Genomic DNA, 21874 nt, shown 5'->3' with positions numbered 1-21874 from the left:
CCAATGAGGAAGTAGACACCCCACTCACTCATAAAGAAATGCTGGTATTTGTTCAGGATATCAAGAGCTCTTTTCACTCTGAGATACACAGCATCCACCGCAGTCACAAAGACAAAATAGCGTCTATAGGAGACCATATTGCGGACTTGGAAGAGAAGGTAGCTACAAACGCTCATGCTCAAAAAACCCAGGCCCAGGAAGTCCATGAGCTAAAACCCCAAGTTAAAATAATCTTTGAGAAACTGGAGAACACAGAGAACCGGTCAAGACACAACAATCTGCAGATCAGAGGAGTGCCGGAAGAAGTGGACAATGCCAAATTAGACACATATCTTACCTAGATTTTCACGTCCCTTCTACCAGAAACATTGGTAGATAAACTCATGATGGACAGAGCTCACAGGCTTCCTAGTCCTAAAAATCGTGACCTAGCAAAGCCACGGGATGTGATCACACGTCTGCACTATATCCGTACCAAAGAGGAGTATTAGATCATTTAGTGTTTCAAGTCATGTGGCAGAGAACGAGTGTTTTTACTTTGATCAGATTCTGATTCCCCATTAGATTTCTATTATTTAGAGAGAAGAATAATTTAATACAGCACTAGAGCTTTGGAAATGTGTTGTTTTTTATATACTATTATTCCTATAAAAATGGTTTATTAAGGCAGGGGTGCACAAACTTGCGGCCCTTGATTATTTATGGGGGGTACGGAGCTTACAGAGGCTCCGCTCTCTTCCTGAAAATCTTGCCTCAATATATAAATGCACTCATTACTTCCTTTTTCTAATACTTAGACAGACGCCATTTCACTAGTGGCGTCTTTGCTCTCCACATGCAAACATGCACACATGCACCTAATTTTTCCAGTCTTAATTCTTTTTTATAACTGCCATTTATGCTATCTTTATACAGCGTTGGTGGTATAGTGGTGAGCATAGCTGCCTTCCAAGCAATTGACCCGGGTTCGATTCCCGGCCAACGCAGGTGTTGCTATTTTTAAATACTAAAACATTATTATGAAATCATATTTGCGTGCTGATATATGTATGTGGTTTGTGCTAGTTTTATCTCTTTTTGATGACTTCCTAGTGACTCAACTCAGAATCATTTTAACTTTTTGGCAAGGACGACATACCTATATAAAGGCTAATTTTGTAAGCATCAAAACTCCAGAGTTATGAAGTGTAACATAAATCTTTTTGGACTTCAACTATTTTTTTGTACAATTAATTAACATCCAGAAAAGAAGTGGACGAAGAAAACATTAAAAGGCTAATAAGTGGTGCATGCGCGACACCAGATGGGATGGTCAAATATATTTATTTTTTGTTCACATTTGCATTTATGGTAGTAAATATTTGGTATTTTGAATGAATATTGCCACCAATCACACCAGTCACACCTTTGTTTACCGCGGTTGATTTCCTTGAATTACCTGGATTCTGATTTCTTTGGGTGCAATTCTTCGCGTATCTGCCAGGTGGCAGAAATGAATGAATACTAATGTGTACAGTACTGTGCAACTGCGTCAATTTGCAGGTGTTTAAAAAACAAATAAAAGCCAAGTCTACAGAACCACAGTGGTCCATTGTGAATCGATCTTGATCCTTAAAGACGCTGAAGACGTTATCAAACTTAGGCGTTGCATAATAAAAACCTCTAAAACACAATGTTGTGGGCTTTTTTCTACATTCTTATCCCTGCACAATTGCTGACTGAACTAGACACCATGTGTACACCGTAAACGTATAAGAAACCTGACTGTAGTTATGCATTTTTAATATGTTCTGCAATTAATGCTGCAACAGATAAGCTGGCGACTTTATCAGAAATATATGAATATTTCATTTCGAACTATGATTTTTACAAATGTTCACCTGACGTTCATGGGTGGAAGCATTCGGTAAGGCAAACCTTAACTAACGACCATTGCTTTTTTCGCATTGTCCCTCCTCCCGAAGATAGAAGATAGAAGAGGGTATTGGTGTATGATCCCAGATTTGGCAACTGCAAAATGAGAAAGGTCGGGTTTAATCCATTACGTTTAAAGCTGCAGTTCAAGCTGCTGTTTAAAAAAAACAAATGTATTCCTGCATTGTGATTGACTGAGCAGTTACTACAGTAGATACAATTGGTGAACTGCTAGGGAGAGGGCGGGGCTCAAGAGCCAGAGCCTATCAGAAGGAGAAGGGGGCTGTCTCTTTGGAAACACTTCCTACAGTACAATAGAAACATTAAAAATGTCTTTCAAACATTTAAAAAAAAAATGTATGCTACAAGTTTGTTCTCATAGTACAGAACTAATTTATTTAAAAATGTTATTTCTATTACTATTGGGGAAAAAAAACCAGATGGGACTCGAACCCACAATCCCTGGCTTAAGAGGCCATAGTTTCTTATGATATTTCATTATAATTTCAATTGTGCAATCATTCTTACTGCTTTACTACCAATAAAATACCAGTGAATGCTCAAATATTTCAAAACGAGGAAAAGAAAGCTAATTGAGCATAGCTGCCTTCCAAGCAGTTGACCTGGGTTCGGGTTCCTGGCCAACGCAGGTGTTATTATTTTTAAATACTAAACCATTATTTAGCAAATCATGTTTGCGTGCAGATATAGGACATAGTTACAGTGTGCGTAAAAACAGCTTTTTTAAAGTAATATTGATTCTGGAAATTTGTTAATTTCTTTTTCATAGCTAAAAGTATATGCCTCGTTAGCGCAGTAGGTAGCGCGTCAGTCTCATAATCTGAAGGTCGTGAGTTCGATCCTCACATGGGGCATTACTTTTCATTTACTTTTTAATACAAATGTATTTCCTTTTTGTTCACATTTGCATTTACTGTACGGTAGTAAATATTTTGTATTTTGTATGAATATTGTTGTATCACTTTTATGTAACTATTGTTTTTTATAAATATTTGTAAATATTAATAAAAACTCATTGACCAATTACAGTACGCTCATGCCATCCAACAAACAACAAAAAAATGCGACGACCCCACGGGATGCCTCCTTTGTCTTTTAAAAACACAGTATGATCAAGAAGCGTTGGTCGCGGGTGAAGACGCAGACCCAGAACCAGACTCCAAGGAGGAAGTAGACACCCCACTCACTCATAAAGAAATGCTGGTATTTGTTCAGGATATCAAGAGCTCTTTTCACTCTGAGATACACAGCATCCACCGCAGTCACAAAGACAAAATAGCGTCTATAGGAGACCATATTGCGGACTTGGAAGAGAAGGTAGCTACAAACGCTCATGCTCAAAAAACCCAGGCCCAGGAAGTCCATGAGCCAAAACCCCAAGTTAAAATAATCTTTGAGAAACTGGAGAACACAGAGAACCGGTCAAGACACAACAATCTGCAGATCAGAGGAGTGCCGGAAGAAGTGGACAATGCCAAATTAGACACATATCTTACCTGGATTTTCACGTCCCTTCTACCAGAAACATTGGTAGATAAACTCATGATGGACAGAGCTCACAGGCTTCCTAGTCCTAAAAATCATGACCTAGCAAAGCCACGGGATGTGATCACACGTCTGCACTATATCCGTACCAAAGAGGAGTATTAGATCATTTAGTGTTTCAAGTCATGTGGCAGAGAACGAGTGTTTTTACTTTGATCAGATTCTGATTCCCCATTAGATTTCTATTATTTAGAGAGAAGAATAATTTAATACAGCACTAGAGCTTTGGAAATGTGTTGTTTTTTATATACTATTATTCCTATAAAAATGGTTTATTAAGGCAGGGGTGCACAAACTTGCGGCCCTTGATTATTTATGGGGGGTACGGAGCTTACAGAGGCTCCGCTCTCTTCCTGAAAATCTTGCCTCAATATATAAATGCACTCATAACTTCCTTTTTCTAATACTTAGACAGACGCCATTTCACTGGTGGCGTCTTTGCTCTCCACATGCAAACATGCACACTTGCACCTAATTTTTCCAGTCTTAATTCTTTTTTATAACTGCCATTTATGCTATCTTTATACAGCGTTGGTGGTATAGTGGTGAGCATAGCTGCCTTCCAAGCAGTTGACCCGGGTTCGATTCCCGGCCAACGCAGGTGTTGCTATTTTTAAATACTAAAACATTATTATGAAATCATATTTGCGTGCTGATATATGTATGTGGTTTGTGCTAGTTTTATCTCTTTTTGATGACTTCCTAGTGACTCAACTCGGAATCATTTTAACTTTTTGGCAAGGACGACATAAATATATAAAGGCTAATTTTGTAAGCATCAAAACTCCAGAGTTATGAAGTGTAACATAAATCTTTTTGGACTTCAACTATTTTTTTGTACAATTAATTAACATCCAGAAAAGAAGTGGACGAAGAAAACATTAAAAGGCTAATAAGTGGTGCATGCGCGACACCAGATGGGATGGTCAAATATATTTATTTTTTGTTCACATTTGCATTTATGGTAGTAAATATTTGGTATTTTGTATGAATATTGCCACCAATCACACCAGTCACACCTTTGTTTACCGCGGTTGATTTCCTTGAATTACCTGGATTCTGATTTCTTTGGGTGCAATTCTTCGCGTATCTGCCAGGTGGCAGAAATGAATGAATACTAATGTGTACAGTACTGTGCAACTGCGTCAATTTGCAGGTGTTTAAAAAACAAATAAAAGCCAAGTCTACAGAACCACAGTGGTCCATTGTGAATCGATCTTGATCCTTAAAGACGCTGAAGACGTTATCAAACTTAGGCGTTGCATAATAAAAACCTCTAAAACACAATGTTGTGGGCTTTTTTCTACATTTTTATCCCTGCACAATTGCTGACTGAACTAGACACCATGTGTACACCGTAAACGTATAAGAAACCTGACTGTAGTTATGCATTTTTAATATGTTCTGCAATTAATGCTGCAACAGATAAGCTGGCGAATTTATCAGAAATATATGAATATTTCATTTCGAACTATGATTTTTACAAATGTTCACCTGACGTTCATGGGTGGAAGCATTCGGTAAGGCAAACCTTAACTAACGACCATTGCTTTTTTCGCATTGTCCCTCCTCCCGAAGATAGAAGAGGGTATTGGTGTATGATCCCAGATTTGGCAACTGCAAAATGAGAAAGGTCAGGTTTAATCCATTACGTTTAAAGCTGCAGTTCAAGCTGCTGTTTAAAAAAAACAAATGTATTCCTGCATTGTGATTGACTGAGCAGTTACTACAGTAGATACAATTGGTGAACTGCTAGGGAGAGGGCGGGGCTCAAGAGCCAGAGCCTATCAGAAGGAGAAGGGGGCTGTCTCTTTGGAAACGCTTCCTACAGTACAATAGAAACATTAAAAATGTCTTTCAAACATTTAAAAAAAAAATGTATGCTACAAGTTTGTTCTCATAGTACAGAACTAATTTATTTAAAAATGTTATTTCTATTACTATTGGGGAAAAAAAACCAGATGGGACTCGAACCCACAATCCCTGGCTTAAGAGGCCATAGTTTCTTATGATATTTCATTATAATTTCAATTGTGCAATCATTCTTACTGCTTTACTACCAATAAAATACCAGTGAATGCTCAAATATTTCAAAACGAGGAAAAGAAAGCTAATTGGTGGTATAATTGTGAGCATAGCTGCCTTCCAAGCAGTTGACCTGGGTTCGGGTTCCTGGCCAACGCAGGTGTTATTATTTTTAAATACTAAACCATTATTTAGCAAATCATGTTTGCGTGCAGATATAGGACATAGTTACAGTGTGCGTAAAAACAGCTTTATTAATGTAATATTGATTCTGGCAATTTGTTCATTTCTTTTTCATAACTAATAGTATATGCCTCATTAGCGCAGTAGGTAGCGCGTCAGCGCAGTAGGTAGCGCGTCAGTCTCATAATCTGAAGGTCGTGAGTTCGATCCTCACATGGGGCATTACTCTTCATTTACTTTTTAATACAAATGTATTTCCTTTTTGTTCACATTTGCATTTACTGTACGGTAGTAAATATTTTGTATTTTGTATGAATATTGTTGTATCACTTTTATGTAACTATTGTTTTTTATAAATATTTGTAAATATTAATAAAACCTCATTGACCAATTACAGTACGCTCATGCCATCCAACAAACAACAAAAAAATGCAACGACCCCACGGGATGCCTCCTTTGTCTTTTAAAAACACAGTATGGGGACTAAAGATCAAGAAGCGTTGGTCGCGGGTGAAGACGCAGACCCAGAACCAGACTCCAAGGAGGAAGTAGACACCCCACTCACTCATAAAGAAATGCTGGTACTTGTTCAGGATATCAAGAGCTCTTTTCACTCTGAGATACACAGCATCCACCGCAGTCTCAAAGACAAAATAGCGTCTATAGGAGACCATATTGCGGACTTGGAAGAGAAGGTAGCTACAAACGCTCATGCTCAAGAAACCCAGGCCCAGGAAGTCCATGAGCTAAAACCCCAAGTTAAAATAATCTTTGAGAAACTGGAGAACACAGAGAACCGGTCAAGACACAACAATCTGCAGATCAGAGGAGTGCCAGAAGAAGTGGACAATGCCAAATTAGACACATATCTTACCTGGATTTTCACGTCCCTTCTACCAGAAACATGGTAGATAAACTCATGATGGACAGAGCTCACAGGCTTCCTAGACCTAAAAATCTTGACCTAGCAAAGCCACGGAATGTGATCACACGTCTGCACTATATCCGTACCAAAGAGGAGTACTAGATCATTTAGTGTTTCAAGTCATGTGGCAGAGAAGGAGCGTTTTTACTTTGATCAGATTCTGATTCCCCATTAGATTTCTCTTATTTAGAGAGAAGAATAATTTAATACAGCACTAGAGCTTTGGAAATGTGTTGTTTTTTATATACTATTATTCCTATAAAAATGGTTTATTAAGGCAGGGGTGCACAAACTTGGGGCCCTTGATTATTTATGGGGGGTACGGAGCTTACAGAGGCTCCGCTCTCTTCCTGAAAATCTTGCCTCAATATATAAATGCACTCATAACTTCCTTTTTCTAATACTTAGACAGACGCCATTTCACTGGTGGCGTCTTTGCTCTCCACATGCAAACATGCACACATGCACCTAATTTTCCAGTCTTAATTCTTTTTTATAACTGCCATTTATGCTATCTTTATACAGCGTTGGTGGTATAGTGGTGAGCATAGCTGCCTTCCAAGCAATTGACCCGGGTTCGATTCCCGGCCAACGCAGGTGTTGCTATTTTTAAATACTAAAACATTATTATGAAATCATATTTGCGTGCTGATATATGTATGTGGTTTGTGCTAGTTTTATCTCTTTTTGATGACTTCCTAGTGACTCAACTCAGAATCATTTTAACTTTTTGGCAAGGACGACATACCTATATAAAGGCTAATTTTGTAAGCATCAAAACTCCAGAGTTATGAAGTGTAACATAAATCTTTTTGGACTTCAACTATTTTTTTGTACAATTAATTAACATCCAGAAAAGAAGTGGACGAAGAAAACATTAAAAGGCTAATAAGTGGTGCATGCGCGACACCAGATGGGATGGTCAAATATATTTATTTTTTGTTCACATTTGCATTTATGGTAGTAAATATTTGGTATTTTGAATGAATATTGCCACCAATCACACCAGTCACACCTTTGTTTACCGCGGTTGATTTCCTTGAATTACCTGGATTCTGATTTCTTTGGGTGCAATTCTTCGCGTATCTGCCAGGTGGCAGAAATGAATGAATACTAATGTGTACAGTACTGTGCAACTGCGTCAATTTGCAGGTGTTTAAAAAACAAATAAAAGCCAAGTCTACAGAACCACAGTGGTCCATTGTGAATCGATCTTGATCCTTAAAGACGCTGAAGACGTTATCAAACTTAGGCGTTGCATAATAAAAACCTCTAAAACACAATGTTGTGGGCTTTTTTCTACATTCTTATCCCTGCACAATTGCTGACTGAACTAGACACCATGTGTACACCGTAAACGTATAAGAAACCTGACTGTAGTTATGCATTTTTAATATGTTCTGCAATTAATGCTGCAACAGATAAGCTGGCGACTTTATCAGAAATATATGAATATTTCATTTCGAACTATGATTTTTACAAATGTTCACCTGACGTTCATGGGTGGAAGCATTCGGTAAGGCAAACCTTAACTAACGACCATTGCTTTTTTCGCATTGTCCCTCCTCCCGAAGATAGAAGAGGGTATTGGTGTATGATCCCAGATTTGGCAACTGCAAAATGAGAAAGGTCGGGTTTAATCCATTACGTTTAAAGCTGCAGTTCAAGCTGCTGTTTAAAAAAAACAAATGTATTCCTGCATTGTGATTGACTGAGCAGTTACTACAGTAGATACAATTGGTGAACTGCTAGGGAGAGGGCGGGGCTCAAGAGCCAGAGCCTATCAGAAGGAGAAGGGGGCTGTCTCTTTGGAAACGCTTCCTACAGTACAATAGAAACATTAAAAATGTCTTTCAAACATTTAAAAAAAAAATGTATGCTACAAGTTTGTTCTCATAGTACAGAACTAATTTATTTAAAAATGTTATTTCTATTACTATTGGGGAAAAAAAACCAGATGGGACTCGAACCCACAATCCCTGGCTTAAGAGGCCATAGTTTCTTATGATATTTCATTATAATTTCAATTGTGCAATCATTCTTACTGCTTTACTACCAATAAAATACCAGTGAATGCTCAAATATTTCAAAACGAGGAAAAGAAAGCTAATTGAGCATAGCTGCCTTCCAAGCAGTTGACCTGGGTTCGGGTTCCTGGCCAACGCAGGTGTTATTATTTTTAAATACTAAACCATTATTTAGCAAATCATGTTTGCGTGCAGATATAGGACATAGTTACAGTGTGCGTAAAAACAGCTTTTTTAAAGTAATATTGATTCTGGAAATTTGTTAATTTCTTTTTCATAGCTAAAAGTATATGCCTCGTTAGCGCAGTAGGTAGCGCGTCAGTCTCATAATCTGAAGGTCGTGAGTTCGATCCTCACATGGGGCATTACTTTTCATTTACTTTTTAATACAAATGTATTTCCTTTTTGTTCACATTTGCATTTACTGTACGGTAGTAAATATTTTGTATTTTGTATGAATATTGTTGTATCACTTTTATGTAACTATTGTTTTTTTATAAATATTTGTAAATATTAATAAAAACTCATTGACCAATTACAGTACGCTCATGCCATCCAACAAACAACAAAAAAATGCGACGACCCCACGGGATGCCTCCTTTGTCTTTTAAAAACACAGTATGATCAAGAAGCGTTGGTCGCGGGTGAAGACGCAGACCCAGAACCAGACTCCAATGAGGAAGTAGACACCCCACTCACTCATAAAGAAATGCTGGTATTTGTTCAGGATATCAAGAGCTCTTTTCACTCTGAGATACACAGCATCCACCGCAGTCACAAAGACAAAATAGCGTCTATAGGAGACCATATTGCGGACTTGGAAGAGAAGGTAGCTACAAACGCTCATGCTCAAAAAACCCAGGCCCAGGAAGTCCATGAGCCAAAACCCCAAGTTAAAATAATCTTTGAGAAACTGGAGAACACAGAGAACCGGTCAAGACACAACAATCTGCAGATCAGAGGAGTGCCGGAAGAAGTGGACAATGCCAAATTAGACACATATCTTACCTAGATTTTCACGTCCCTTCTACCAGAAACATTGGTAGATAAACTCATGATGGACAGAGCTCACAGGCTTCCTAGTCCTAAAAATCGTGACCTAGCAAAGCCACGGGATGTGATCACACGTCTGCACTATATCCGTACCAAAGAGGAGTATTAGATCATTTAGTGTTTCAAGTCATGTGGCAGAGAACGAGTGTTTTTACTTTGATCAGATTCTGATTCCCCATTAGATTTCTATTATTTAGAGAGAAGAATAATTTAATACAGCACTAGAGCTTTGGAAATGTGTTGTTTTTTATATACTATTATTCCTATTAAAATGGTTTATTAAGGCAGGGGGGCACAAACTTGGGGCCCTTGATTATTTATGGGGGGTACGGAGCTTACAGAGGCTCCGCTCTCTTCCTGAAAATCTTGCCTCAATATATAAATGCACTCATAACTTCCTTTTTCTAATACTTAGACAGACGCCATTTCACTGGTGGCGTCTTTGCTCTCCACATGCAAACATGCACACATGCACCTAATTTTTCCAGTCTTAATTCTTTTTTATAACTGCCATTTATGCTATCTTTATACAGCGTTGGTGGTATAGTGGTGAGCATAGCTGCCTTCCAAGCAGTTGACCCGGGTTCGATTCCCGGCCAACGCAGGTGTTGCTATTTTTAAATACTAAAACATTATTATGAAATCATATTTGCGTGCTGATATATGTATGTGGTTTGTGCTAGTTTTATCTCTTTTTGATGACTTCCTAGTGACTCAACTCGGAATCATTTTAACTTTTTGGCAAGGACGACATAAATATATAAAGGCTAATTTTGTAAGCATCAAAACTCCAGAGTTATGAAGTGTAACATAAATCTTTTTGGACTTCAACTATTTTTTTGTACAATTAATTAACATCCAGAAAAGAAGTGGACGAAGAAAACATTAAAAGGCTAATAAGTGGTGCATGCGCGACACCAGATGGGATGGTCAAATATATTTATTTTTTGTTCACATTTGCATTTATGGTAGTAAATATTTGGTATTTTGTATGAATATTTCCACCAATCACACCAGTCACACCTTTGTTTACCGCGGTTGATTTCCTTGAATTACCTGGATTCTGATTTCTTTGGGTGCAATTCTTCGCGTATCTGCCAGGTGGCAGAAATGAATGAATACTAATGTGTACAGTACTGTGCAACTGCGTCAATTTGCAGGTGTTTAAAAAACAAATAAAAGCCAAGTCTACAGAACCACAGTGGTCCATTGTGAATCGATCTTGATCCTTAAAGACGCTGAAGACGTTATCAAACTTAGGCGTTGCATAATAAAAACCTCTAAAACACAATGTTGTGGGCTTTTTTCTACATTTTTATCCCTGCACAATTGCTGACTGAACTAGACACCATGTGTACACCGTAAACGTATAAGAAACCTGACTGTAGTTATGCATTTTTAATATGTTCTGCAATTAATGCTGCAACAGATAAGCTGGCGACTTTATCAGAAATATATGAATATTTCATTTCGAACTATGATTTTTACAAATGTTCACCTGACGTTCATGGGTGGAAGCATTCGGTAAGGCAAACCTTAACTAACGACCATTGCTTTTTTCGCATTGTCCCTCCTCCCGAAGATAGAAGAGGGTATTGGTGTATGATCCCAGATTTGGCAACTGCAAAATGAGAAAGGTCGGGTTTAATCCATTACGTTTAAAGCTGCAGTTCAAGCTGCTGTTTAAAAAAAACAAATGTATTCCTGCATTGTGATTGACTGAGCAGTTACTACAGTAGATACAATTGGTGAACTGCTAGGGAGAGGGCGGGGCTCAAGAGCCAGAGCCTATCAGAAGGAGAAGGGGGCTGTCTCTTTGGAAACGCTTCCTACAGTACAATAGAAACATTAAAAATGTCTTTCAAACATTTAAAAAAAAAATGTATGCTACAAGTTTGTTCTCATAGTACAGAACTAATTTATTTAAAAATGTTATTTCTATTACTATTGGGGAAAAAAAACCAGATGGGACTCGAACCCACAATCCCTGGCTTAAGAGGCCATAGTTTCTTATGATATTTCATTATAATTTCAATTGTGCAATCATTCTTACTGCTTTACTACCAATAAAATACCAGTGAATGCTCAAATATTTCAAAACGAGGAAAAGAAAGCTAATTGGTGGTATAATTGTGAGCATAGCTGCCTTCCAAGCAGTTGACCTGGGTTCGGGTTCCTGGCCAACGCAGGTGTTATTATTTTTAAATACTAAACCATTATTTAGCAAATCATGTTTGCGTGCAGATATAGGACATAGTTACAGTGTGCGTAAAAACAGCTTTATTAATGTAATATTGATTCTGGCAATTTGTTCATTTCTTTTTCATAACTAATAGTATATGCCTCATTAGCGCAGTAGGTAGCGCGTCAGTCTCATAATCTGAAGGTCGTGAGTTCGATCCTCACATGGGGCATTACTCTTCATTTACTTTTTAATACAAATGTATTTCCTTTTTGTTCACATTTGCATTTACTGTACGGTAGTAAATATTTTGTATTTTGTATGAATATTGTTGTATCACTTTTATGTAACTATTGTTTTTTATAAATATTTGTAAATATTAATAAAACCTCATTGACCAATTACAGTACGCTCATGCCATCCAACAAACAACAAAAAAATGCAACGACCCCACGGGATGCCTCCTTTGTCTTTTAAAAACACAGTATGGGGACTAAAGATCAAGAAGCGTTGGTCGCGGGTGAAGACGCAGACCCAGAACCAGACTCCAAGGAGGAAGTAGACACCCCACTCACTCATAAAGAAATGCTGGTACTTGTTCAGGATATCAAGAGCTCTTTTCACTCTGAGATACACAGCATCCACCGCAGTCTCAAAGACAAAATAGCGTCTATAGGAGACCATATTGCGGACTTGGAAGAGAAGGTAGCTACAAACGCTCATGCTCAAGAAACCCAGGCCCAGGAAGTCCATGAGCTAAAACCCCAAGTTAAAATAATCTTTGAGAAACTGGAGAACACAGAGAACCGGTCAAGACACAACAATCTGCAGATCAGAGGAGTGCCAGAAGAAGTGGACAATGCCAAATTAGACACATATCTTACCTGGATTTTCACGTCCCTTCTACCAGAAACATGGTAGATAAACTCATGATGGACAGAGCTCACAGGCTTCCTAGACCTAAAAATCTTGACCTAGCAAAGCCACGGAATGTGATCACACGTCTGCACTATATCCGTACCAAAGAGGAGTACTAGATCATTTAGTGTTTCAAGTCATGTGGCAGAGAACGAGCGTTTTTACTTTGATCAGATTCTGATTCCCCATTAGATTTCTCTTATTTAGAGAGAAGAATAATTTAATACAGCACTAGAGCTTTGGAAATGTGTTGTTTTTTATATACTATTATTCCTATAAAAATGGTTTATTAAGGCAGGGGTGCACAAACTTGGGGCCCTTGATTATTTATGGGGGGTACGGAGCTTACAGAGGCTCCGCTCTCTTCCTGAAAATCTTGCCTCAATATATAAATGCACTCATAACTTCCTTTTTCTAATACTTAGACAGACGCCATTTCACTGGTGGCGTCTTTGCTCTCCACATGCAAACATGCACACATGCACCTAATTTTCCAGTCTTAATTCTTTTTTATAACTGCCATTTATGCTATCTTTATACAGCGTTGGTGGTATAGTGGTGAGCATAGCTGCCTTCCAAGCAGTTGACCCGGGTTCGATTCCCGGCCAACGCAGGTGTTGCTATTTTTAAATACTAAAACATTATTATGAAATCATATTTGCGTGCTGATATATGTATGTGGTTTGTGCTAGTTTTATCTCTTTTTGATGACTTCCTAGTGACTCAACTCGGAATCATTTTAACTTTTTGGCAAGGACGACATAAATATATAAAGGCTAATTTTGTAAGCATCAAAACTCCAGAGTTATGAAGTGTAACATAAATCTTTTTGGACTTCAACTATTTTTTTGTACAATTAATTAACATCCAGAAAAGAAGTGGACGAAGAAAACATTAAAAGGCTAATAAGTGGTGCATGCGCGACACCAGATGGGATGGTCAAATATATTTATTTATTGTTCACATTTGCATTTATGGTAGTAAATATTTGGTATTTTGTATGAATATTGCCACCAATCACACCAGTCACACCTTTGTTTACCGCGGTTGATTTCCTTGAATTACCTGGATTCTGATTTCTTTGGGTGCAATTCTTCGCGTATCTGCCAGGTGGCAGAAATGAATGAATACTAATGTGTACAGTACTGTGCAACTGCGTCAATTTGCAGGTGTTTAAAAAACAAATAAAAGCCAAGTCTACAGAACCACAGTGGTCCATTGTGAATCGATCTTGATCCTTAAAGACGCTGAAGACGTTATCAAACTTAGGCTTGCATAATAAAAACCTCTAAAACACAATGTTGTGGGCTTTTTTCTACATTTTTATCCCTGCACAATTGCTGACTGAACTAGACACCATGTGTACACCGTAAACGTATAAGAAACCTGACTGTAGTTATGCATTTTTAATATGTTCTGCAATTAATGCTGCAACAGATAAGCTGGCGACTTTATCAGAAATATATGAATATTTCATTTCGAACTATGATTTTTACAAATGTTCACCTGACGTTCATGGGTGGAAGCATTCGGTAAGGCAAACCTTAACTAACGACCATTGCTTTTTTCGCATTGTCCCTCCTCCCGAAGATAGAAGAGGGTATTGGTGTATGATCCCAGATTTGGCAACTGCAAAATGAGAAAGGTCGGGTTTAATCCATTACGTTTAAAGCTGCAGTTCAAGCTGCTGTTTAAAAAAAACAAATGTATTCCTGCATTGTGATTGACTGAGCAGTTACTACAGTAGATACAATTGGTGAACTGCTAGGGAGAGGGCGGGGCTCAAGAGCCAGAGCCTATCAGAAGGAGAAGGGGGCTGTCTCTTTGGAAACGCTTCCTACAGTACAATAGAAACATTAAAAATGTCTTTCAAACATTTAAAAAAAAAATGTATGCTACAAGTTTGTTCTCATAGTACAGAACTAATTTATTTAAAAATGTTATTTCTATTACTATTGGGGAAAAAAAACCAGATGGGACTCGAACCCACAATCCCTGGCTTAAGAGGCCATAGTTTCTTATGATATTTCATTATAATTTCAATTGTGCAATCATTCTTACTGCTTTACTACCAATAAAATACCAGTGAATGCTCAAATATTTCAAAACGAGGAAAAGAAAGGTAATTGGTGGTATAATTGTGAGCATAGCTGCCTTCCAAGCAGTTGACATGGGTTCGGGTTCCTGGCCAACGCAGGTGTTATTATTTTTAAATACTAAACCATTATTTAGCAAATCATGTTTGCGTGCAGATATAGGACATAGTTACAGTGTGCGTAAAAACAGCTTTATTAATGTAATATTGATTCTGGCAATTTGTTCATTTCTTTTTCATAACTAATAGTATATGCCTCATTAGCGCAGTAGGTAGCGCGTCAGTCTCATAATCTGAATGTCGTGAGTTCGATCCTCACATGGGGCATTACTCTTCATTTACTTTTTAATACAAATGTATTTCCTTTTTGTTCACATTTGCATTTACTGTACGGTAGTAAATATTTTGTATTTTGTATGAATATTGTTGTATCACTTTTATGTAACTATTGTTTTTTATAAATATTTGTAAATATTAATAAAACCTCATTGACCAATTACAGTACGCTCATGCCATCCAACAAACAACAAAAAAATGCAACGACCCCACGGGATGCCTCCTTTGTCTTTTAAAAACACAGTATGGGGACTAAAGATCAAGAAGCGTTGGTCGCAGGTGAAGACGCAGACCCAGAACCAGACTCCAAGGAGGAAGTAGACACCCCAATCACTCATAAAGAAATGCTGGTATTTGTTCAGGATATCAAGAGCTCTTTTCACTCTGAGATACACAGCATCCACCGCAGTCTCAAAGACAAAATAGCGTCTATAGGAGACCATATTGCGGACTTGGAAGAGAAGGTAGCTACAAACGCTCATGCTCAAGAAACCCAGGCCCAGGAAGTCCATGAGCTAAAACCCCAAGTTAAAATAATCTTTGAGAAACTGGAGAACACAGAGAACCGGTCAAGACACAACAATCTGCAGATCAGAGGAGTGCCAGAAGAAGTGGACAATGCCAAATTAGACACATATCTTACCTGGATTTTCACGTCCCTTCTACCAGAAACATGGTAGATAAACTCATGATGGACAGAGCTCACAGGCTTCCTAGACCTAAAAATCTTGACCTAGCAAAGCCACGGAATGTGATCACACGTCTGCACTATATCCGTACCAAAGAGGAGTACTAGATCATTTAGTGTTTCAAGTCATGTGGCAGAGAACGAGCGTTTTTACTTTGATCAGATTCTGATTCCCCATTAGATTTCTCTTATTTAGAGAGAAGAATAATTTAATACAGCACTAGAGCTTTGGAAATGTGTTGTTTTTTATATACTATTATTCCTATAAAAATGGTTTATTAAGGCAGGGGTGCACAAACTTGGGGCCCTTGATTATTTATGGGGGGTACGGAGCTTACAGAGGCTCCGCTCTCTTCCTGAAAATCTTGCCTCAATATATAAATGCACTCATAACTTCCTTTTTCTAATACTTAGACAGACGCCATTTCACTGGTGGCGTCTTTGCTCTCCACATGCAAACATGCACACATGCACCTAATTTTCCAGTCTTAATTCTTTTTTATAACTGCCATTTCTGCTATCTTTATACAGCGTTGGTGGTATAGTGGTGAGCATAGCTGCCTTCCAAGCAGTTGACCCGGGTTCGATTCCCGGCCAACGCAGGTGTTGCTATTTTTAAATACTAAAACATTATTATGAAATCATATTTGCGTGCTGATATATGTATGTGGTTTGTGCTAGTTTTATCTCTTTTTGATGACTTCCTAGTGACTCAACTCGGAATCATTTTAACTTTTTGGCAAGGACGACATACCTATATAAAGGCTAATTTTGTAAGCATCAAAACTCCAGAGTTATGAAGTGTAACATAAATCTTTTTGGACTTCAACTATTTTTTTCTACAATTAATTAACATCCAGAAAAGAAGGGGACGAAGAAAACATTAAAAGGCTAATAAGTGGTGCATGCGCGACACCAGATGGGATGGTCAAATATATTTATTTTTTGTTCACATTTGCATTTATGGTAGTAAATATTTGGTATTTTGTATGAATATTGCCACCAATCACACCAGTCACACCTTTGTTTACCGCGGTTGATTTCCTTGAATTACCTGGATTCTGATTTCTTTGGGTGCAATTCTTCGCGTATCTGCCAGGTGGCAGAAATGAATGAATACTAATGTGTACAGTACTGTGCAACTGCGTCAATTTGCAGGTGTTTAAAAAACAAATAAAAGCCAAGTCTACAGAACCACAGTGGTCCATTGTGAATCGATCTTGATCCTTAAAGACGCTGAAGACGTTATCAAACTTAGGCGTTGCATAATAAAAACCTCTAAAACACAATGTTGTGGGCTTTTTTCTACATTCTTATCCCTGCACAATTGCTGACTGAACTAGACACCATGTGTACACCGTAAACGTATAAGAAACCTGACTGTAGTTATGCATTTTTAATATGTTCTGCAATTAATGCTGCAACAGATAAGCTGGCGAATTTATCAGAAATATATGAATATTTCATTTCGAACTATGATTTTTACAAATGTTCACCTGACGTTCATAGGTGGAAGCATTCGGTAAGGCAAACCTTAACTAACGACCATTGCTTTTTTCGCATTGTCCCTCCTCCCGAAGATAGAAGAGGGTATTGGTGTATGATCCCAGATTTGGCAACTGCAAAATGAGAAAGGTCGGGTTTAATCCATTACGTTTAAAGCTGCAGTTCAAGCTGCTGTTTAAAAAAAAACAAATGTATTCCTGCATTGTGATTGACTGAGCAGTTACTACAGTAGATACAATTGGTGAACTGCTAGGGAGAGGGCGGGGCTCAAGAGCCAGAGCCTATCAGAAGGAGAAGGGGGCTGTCTCTTTGGAAACGCTTCCTACAGTACAATAGAAACATTAAAAATGTCTTTCAAACATTTAAAAAAAAAATGTTTGCTACAAGTTTGTTCTCATAGTACAGAACTAATTTATTTAAAAATGTTATTTCTATTACTATTGGGGAAAAAAAACCAGATGGGACTCGAACCCACAATCCCTGGCTTAAGAGGCCATAGTTTCTTATGATATTTCATTATAATTTCAATTGTGCAATCATTCTTACTGCTTTACTACCAATAAAATACCAGTGAATGCTCAAATATTTCAAAACGAGGAAAAGAAAGCTAATTGGTGGTATAATTGTGAGCATAGCTGCCTTCCAAGCAGTTGACCTGGGTTCGGGTTCCTGGCCAACGCAGGTGTTATTATTTTTAAATACTAAACCATTATTTAGCAAATCATGTTTGCGTGCAGATATAGGACATAGTTACAGTGTGCGTAAAAACAGCTTTTTTAATGTAATATTGATTCTGGCAATTTGTTCATTTCTTTTTCATAACTAATAGTATATGCCTCATTAGCGCAGTAGGTAGCGCGTCAGTCTCATAATCTGAAGGTCGTGAGTTCGATCCTCACATGGGGCATTACTTTTCATTTACTTTTTAATACAAATGTATTTCCTTTTTGTTCACATTTGCATTTACTCTACGGTAGTAAATATTTTGTATTTTGTATGAATATTGTTGTATCACTTTTATGTAACTATTGTTTTTTTATAAATATTTGTAAATATTAATAAAAACTCATTGACCAATTACAGTACGCTCATGCCATCGAACAAACAACAAAAAAATGCAACGACCCCACGGGATGCCTCCTTTGTCTTTTAAAAACACAGTATGGGGACTAAAGATCAAGAAGCGTTGGTCGCGGGTGAAGACGCAGACCCAGAACCAGACTCCAAGGAGGAAGTAGACACCCCACTCACTCATAAAGAAATGCTGGTATTTGTTCAGGATATCAAGAGCTCTTTTCACTCTGAGATACACAGCATCCACCGCAGTCTCAAACACAAAATAGCGTCTATAGGAGACCATATTGCGGACTTGGAAGAGAAGGTAGCTACAACCGCTCATGCTCAAGAAACCCAGGCCCAGGAAGTCCATGAGCTAAAATCCCAAGTTAAAATAATCTTTGAGAAACTGGAGAACACAGAGAACCGGTCAAGACACAACAATCTGCAGATCAGAGGAGTGCCGGAAGAAGTGGACAATGCCAAATTAGACACATATCTTACCTGGATTTTCACGTCCCTTCTACCAGAAACATTGGTAGATAAACTCATGATGGACAGAGCTCACAGGCTTCCTAGACCTAAAAATCTTGACCTAGCAAAGCCACGGAATGTGATCACACGTCTGCACTATATCCGTACCAAAGAGGAGTACTAGATCATTTAGTGTTTCAAGTCATGTGGCAGAGAACGAGCGTTTTTACTTTGATCAGATTCTGATTCCCCATTAGATTTCTCTTATTTAGAGAGAAGAATAATTTAATACAGCACTAGAGCTTTGGAAATGTGTTGTTTTTTATATACTATTATTCCTATAAAAATGGTTTATTAAGGCAGGGGTGCACAAACTTGGGGCCCTTGATTATTTATGGGGGGTACGGAGCTTACAGAGGCTCCGCTCTCTTCCTGAAAATCTTGCCTCAATATATAAATGCACTCATAACTTCCTTTTTCTAATACTTAGACAGACACCATTTCACTGGTGGCGTCTTTGCTCTCCACATGCAAACATGCACACATGCACCTAATTTTTCCAGTCTTAATTCTTTTTTATAACTGCCATTTATGCTATCTTTATACAGCGTTGGTGGTATAGTGGTGAGCATAGCTGCCTTCCAAGCAGTTGACCCGGGTTTGATTCCCGGCCAACGCAGGTGTTGCTATTTTTAAATACTAAAACATTATTATGAAATCATATTTGCGTGCTGATATATGTATGTGGTTTGTGCTAGTTTTATCTCTTTTTGATGACATCCTAGTGACTCAACTCGGAATCATTTTAACTTTTTGGCAAGGACGACATACCTATATAAAGGCTAATTTTGTAAGCATCAAAACTCCAGAGTTATGAAGTGTAACATAAATCTTTTTGGACTTCAACTATTTTTTTGTACAATTAATTAACATCCAGAAAAGAAGTGGACGAAGAAAACATTAAAAGGCTAATAAGTGGTGCATGCACGACACCAGATGGGATGGTCAAATATATTTATTTTTTGTTCACATTTGCATTTATGGTAGAAAATATTTGGTATTTTGTATGAATATTGCCACCAATCACACCAGTCACACCTTTGTTTACCGCGGTTGATTTCCTTGAATTACCTGGATTCTGATTTCTTTGGGTGCAATTCTTCGCGTATCTGCCAGGTGGCAGAAATGAATGAATACTAATGTGTACAGTACTGTGCTACTGCGTCAATTTGCAGGTGTTTAAAAAACAAATAAAAGCCAAGTCTACAGAACCACAGTGGTCCATTGTGAATCGATCTTGGTCCTTAAAGACGCTGAAGACGTTATCAAACTTAGGCGTTGCATAATAAAAACCTCTAAAACACAATGTTGTGGGCTTTTTTCTACCTTCTTATCCCTGCACAATTGCTGACTGAACTAGACACCATGTGTACACCATAAACGTATAAGAAACCTGACTGTAGTTATGCATTTTTAATATGTTCTGCAATTAATGCTGCAACAGATAAGCTGGCGATTTTATCAGAAATATATGAATATTTAATTTCGAACTATGATTTTTACAAATGTTCACCTGACGTTCATGGGTGGAAGCGTTCGGTAAGGCAAACCTTAACTAACGACCATTGCTTTTTTCACATTGTCCCTCCTCCCGAAGATAGAAGAGGGTATTGGTGTAGGATCCCAGATTTGGCAACTGCAAAATGAGAAAGGTCGGGTTTAATCCATTACGTTTAAAGCTGCAGTTCAAGCTGCTGTTTAAAAAAAACAAATGTATTTCTGCATTGTGATTGACTGAGCAGTTACTACAGTAGATACAATTGGTGAACTGCTAGGGAGAGGGCGGGGCTCAAGAGTCAGAGCCTATCAGAAGGAGAAGGGGGCTGTCTCTTTGGAAACGCTTCCTACAGTACAATAGAAACATTAAAAATGTCTTTCAAACATTTAAAAAAAAATGTATGCTACAAGTTTGTTCTCATAGTACAGAACCAATTTATTTAAAAATGTTATTTCTATTACTATTGGGGAAAAAAACCCAGATGGGACTGGAACCCACAATCCCTGGCTTAGGAGGCCATAGTTTCTTATGATATTTCATTATAATTTCAATTGTGCAATCTTTCTTACTGCTTTACTACCAATAAAATACCAGTGAATGCTCAAATATTTCAAAACGAGGAAAAGAAAGCTAATTGGTGGTATAATTGTGAGCATAGCTGCCTTCCAAGCAGTTGACCTGGGTTCGGGTTCCTGGCCAACGCAGGTGTTATTATTTTTAAATACTAAACCATTATTTAGCAAATCATGTTTGCGTGCAGATATAGGACATAGTTACAGTGTGCGTAAAAACAGCTTTTTTAATGTAATATTGATTCTGGCAATTTGTTCATTTCTTTTTCATAACTAAAAGTATATGCCTCATTAGCGCAGTAGGTAGCGCGTCAGTCTCATAATCTGAAGGTCGTGAGTTCGATCCTCACATGGGGCATTACTTTTCATTTACTTTTTAATACAAATGTATTTCCTTTTTGTTCACATTTGCATTTACTGTACGGTAGTAAATATTTTGTATTTTGTATGAATATTGTTGTATCACTTTTATGTAACTATTGTTTTTTATAAATATTTGTAAATATTATTAAAAACTCATTGACCAATTACAGTACGCTCATGCCATCCAACAAACAACAAAAAAATGCGACGACCCCACGGGATGCCTCCTTTGTCTTTTAAAAACACAGTATGGGGACTAAAGATCAAGAAGCGTTGGTCGCGGGTTAAAGAGGAGCAGCCGAGCATGGATCCCGTCCGTCAGCGGGCGCTGGTGCGGCCTGAGGCCCGGATCAGTCCCACAACCGTGGTGACCCGGATCAGTCCCACAACCGTGGTGACTCCCAGTGCTGAGGAGGGGGCGATCGATAAGACC

At 38.0% G+C, this 21874-nt stretch overlaps 11 non-coding genes across 11 annotated transcripts; all 11 read left to right on the top strand.

Moving 5' to 3' along the window:
- The first annotated feature begins 2716 nt into the window (after positions 1 to 2716).
- Positions 2717 to 2789, top strand: TRNAM-CAU (transfer RNA methionine (anticodon CAU)). Its single transcript has one exon. It is a non-coding gene; the product is annotated as a tRNA-Met (tRNA).
- Positions 2790 to 4008: 1219 nt separating this feature from the next.
- Positions 4009 to 4080, top strand: TRNAG-UCC (transfer RNA glycine (anticodon UCC)). Its single transcript has one exon. It is a non-coding gene; the product is annotated as a tRNA-Gly (tRNA).
- Positions 4081 to 5840: 1760 nt separating this feature from the next.
- TRNAM-CAU (transfer RNA methionine (anticodon CAU)) lies at positions 5841 to 5910 on the top strand. Its single transcript has one exon. It is a non-coding gene; the product is annotated as a tRNA-Met (tRNA).
- A 3022-nt stretch (positions 5911 to 8932) lies between these two features.
- On the top strand, positions 8933 to 9005 carry TRNAM-CAU (transfer RNA methionine (anticodon CAU)). The gene has a single exon. It is a non-coding gene; the product is annotated as a tRNA-Met (tRNA).
- A 1220-nt stretch (positions 9006 to 10225) lies between these two features.
- On the top strand, positions 10226 to 10297 carry TRNAG-UCC (transfer RNA glycine (anticodon UCC)). The gene has a single exon. It is a non-coding gene; the product is annotated as a tRNA-Gly (tRNA).
- A 1737-nt stretch (positions 10298 to 12034) lies between these two features.
- On the top strand, positions 12035 to 12107 carry TRNAM-CAU (transfer RNA methionine (anticodon CAU)). Its single transcript has one exon. It is a non-coding gene; the product is annotated as a tRNA-Met (tRNA).
- A 1227-nt stretch (positions 12108 to 13334) lies between these two features.
- TRNAG-UCC (transfer RNA glycine (anticodon UCC)) lies at positions 13335 to 13406 on the top strand. The gene has a single exon. It is a non-coding gene; the product is annotated as a tRNA-Gly (tRNA).
- A 1736-nt stretch (positions 13407 to 15142) lies between these two features.
- Positions 15143 to 15215, top strand: TRNAM-CAU (transfer RNA methionine (anticodon CAU)). The gene has a single exon. It is a non-coding gene; the product is annotated as a tRNA-Met (tRNA).
- Positions 15216 to 16442: 1227 nt separating this feature from the next.
- On the top strand, positions 16443 to 16514 carry TRNAG-UCC (transfer RNA glycine (anticodon UCC)). The gene has a single exon. It is a non-coding gene; the product is annotated as a tRNA-Gly (tRNA).
- A 1738-nt stretch (positions 16515 to 18252) lies between these two features.
- Positions 18253 to 18325, top strand: TRNAM-CAU (transfer RNA methionine (anticodon CAU)). The gene has a single exon. It is a non-coding gene; the product is annotated as a tRNA-Met (tRNA).
- A 3038-nt stretch (positions 18326 to 21363) lies between these two features.
- TRNAM-CAU (transfer RNA methionine (anticodon CAU)) lies at positions 21364 to 21436 on the top strand. The gene has a single exon. It is a non-coding gene; the product is annotated as a tRNA-Met (tRNA).
- The last annotated feature ends 438 nt before the right edge of the window (positions 21437 to 21874 follow it).

This window comes from Ascaphus truei, chromosome 20 (genome assembly GCF_040206685.1).
Source record: "Ascaphus truei isolate aAscTru1 chromosome 20, aAscTru1.hap1, whole genome shotgun sequence".
NCBI classification, from domain to species: domain Eukaryota; kingdom Metazoa; phylum Chordata; class Amphibia; order Anura; family Ascaphidae; genus Ascaphus; species Ascaphus truei.
This window is presented reverse-complemented; position numbering and strand designations above follow the sequence as displayed.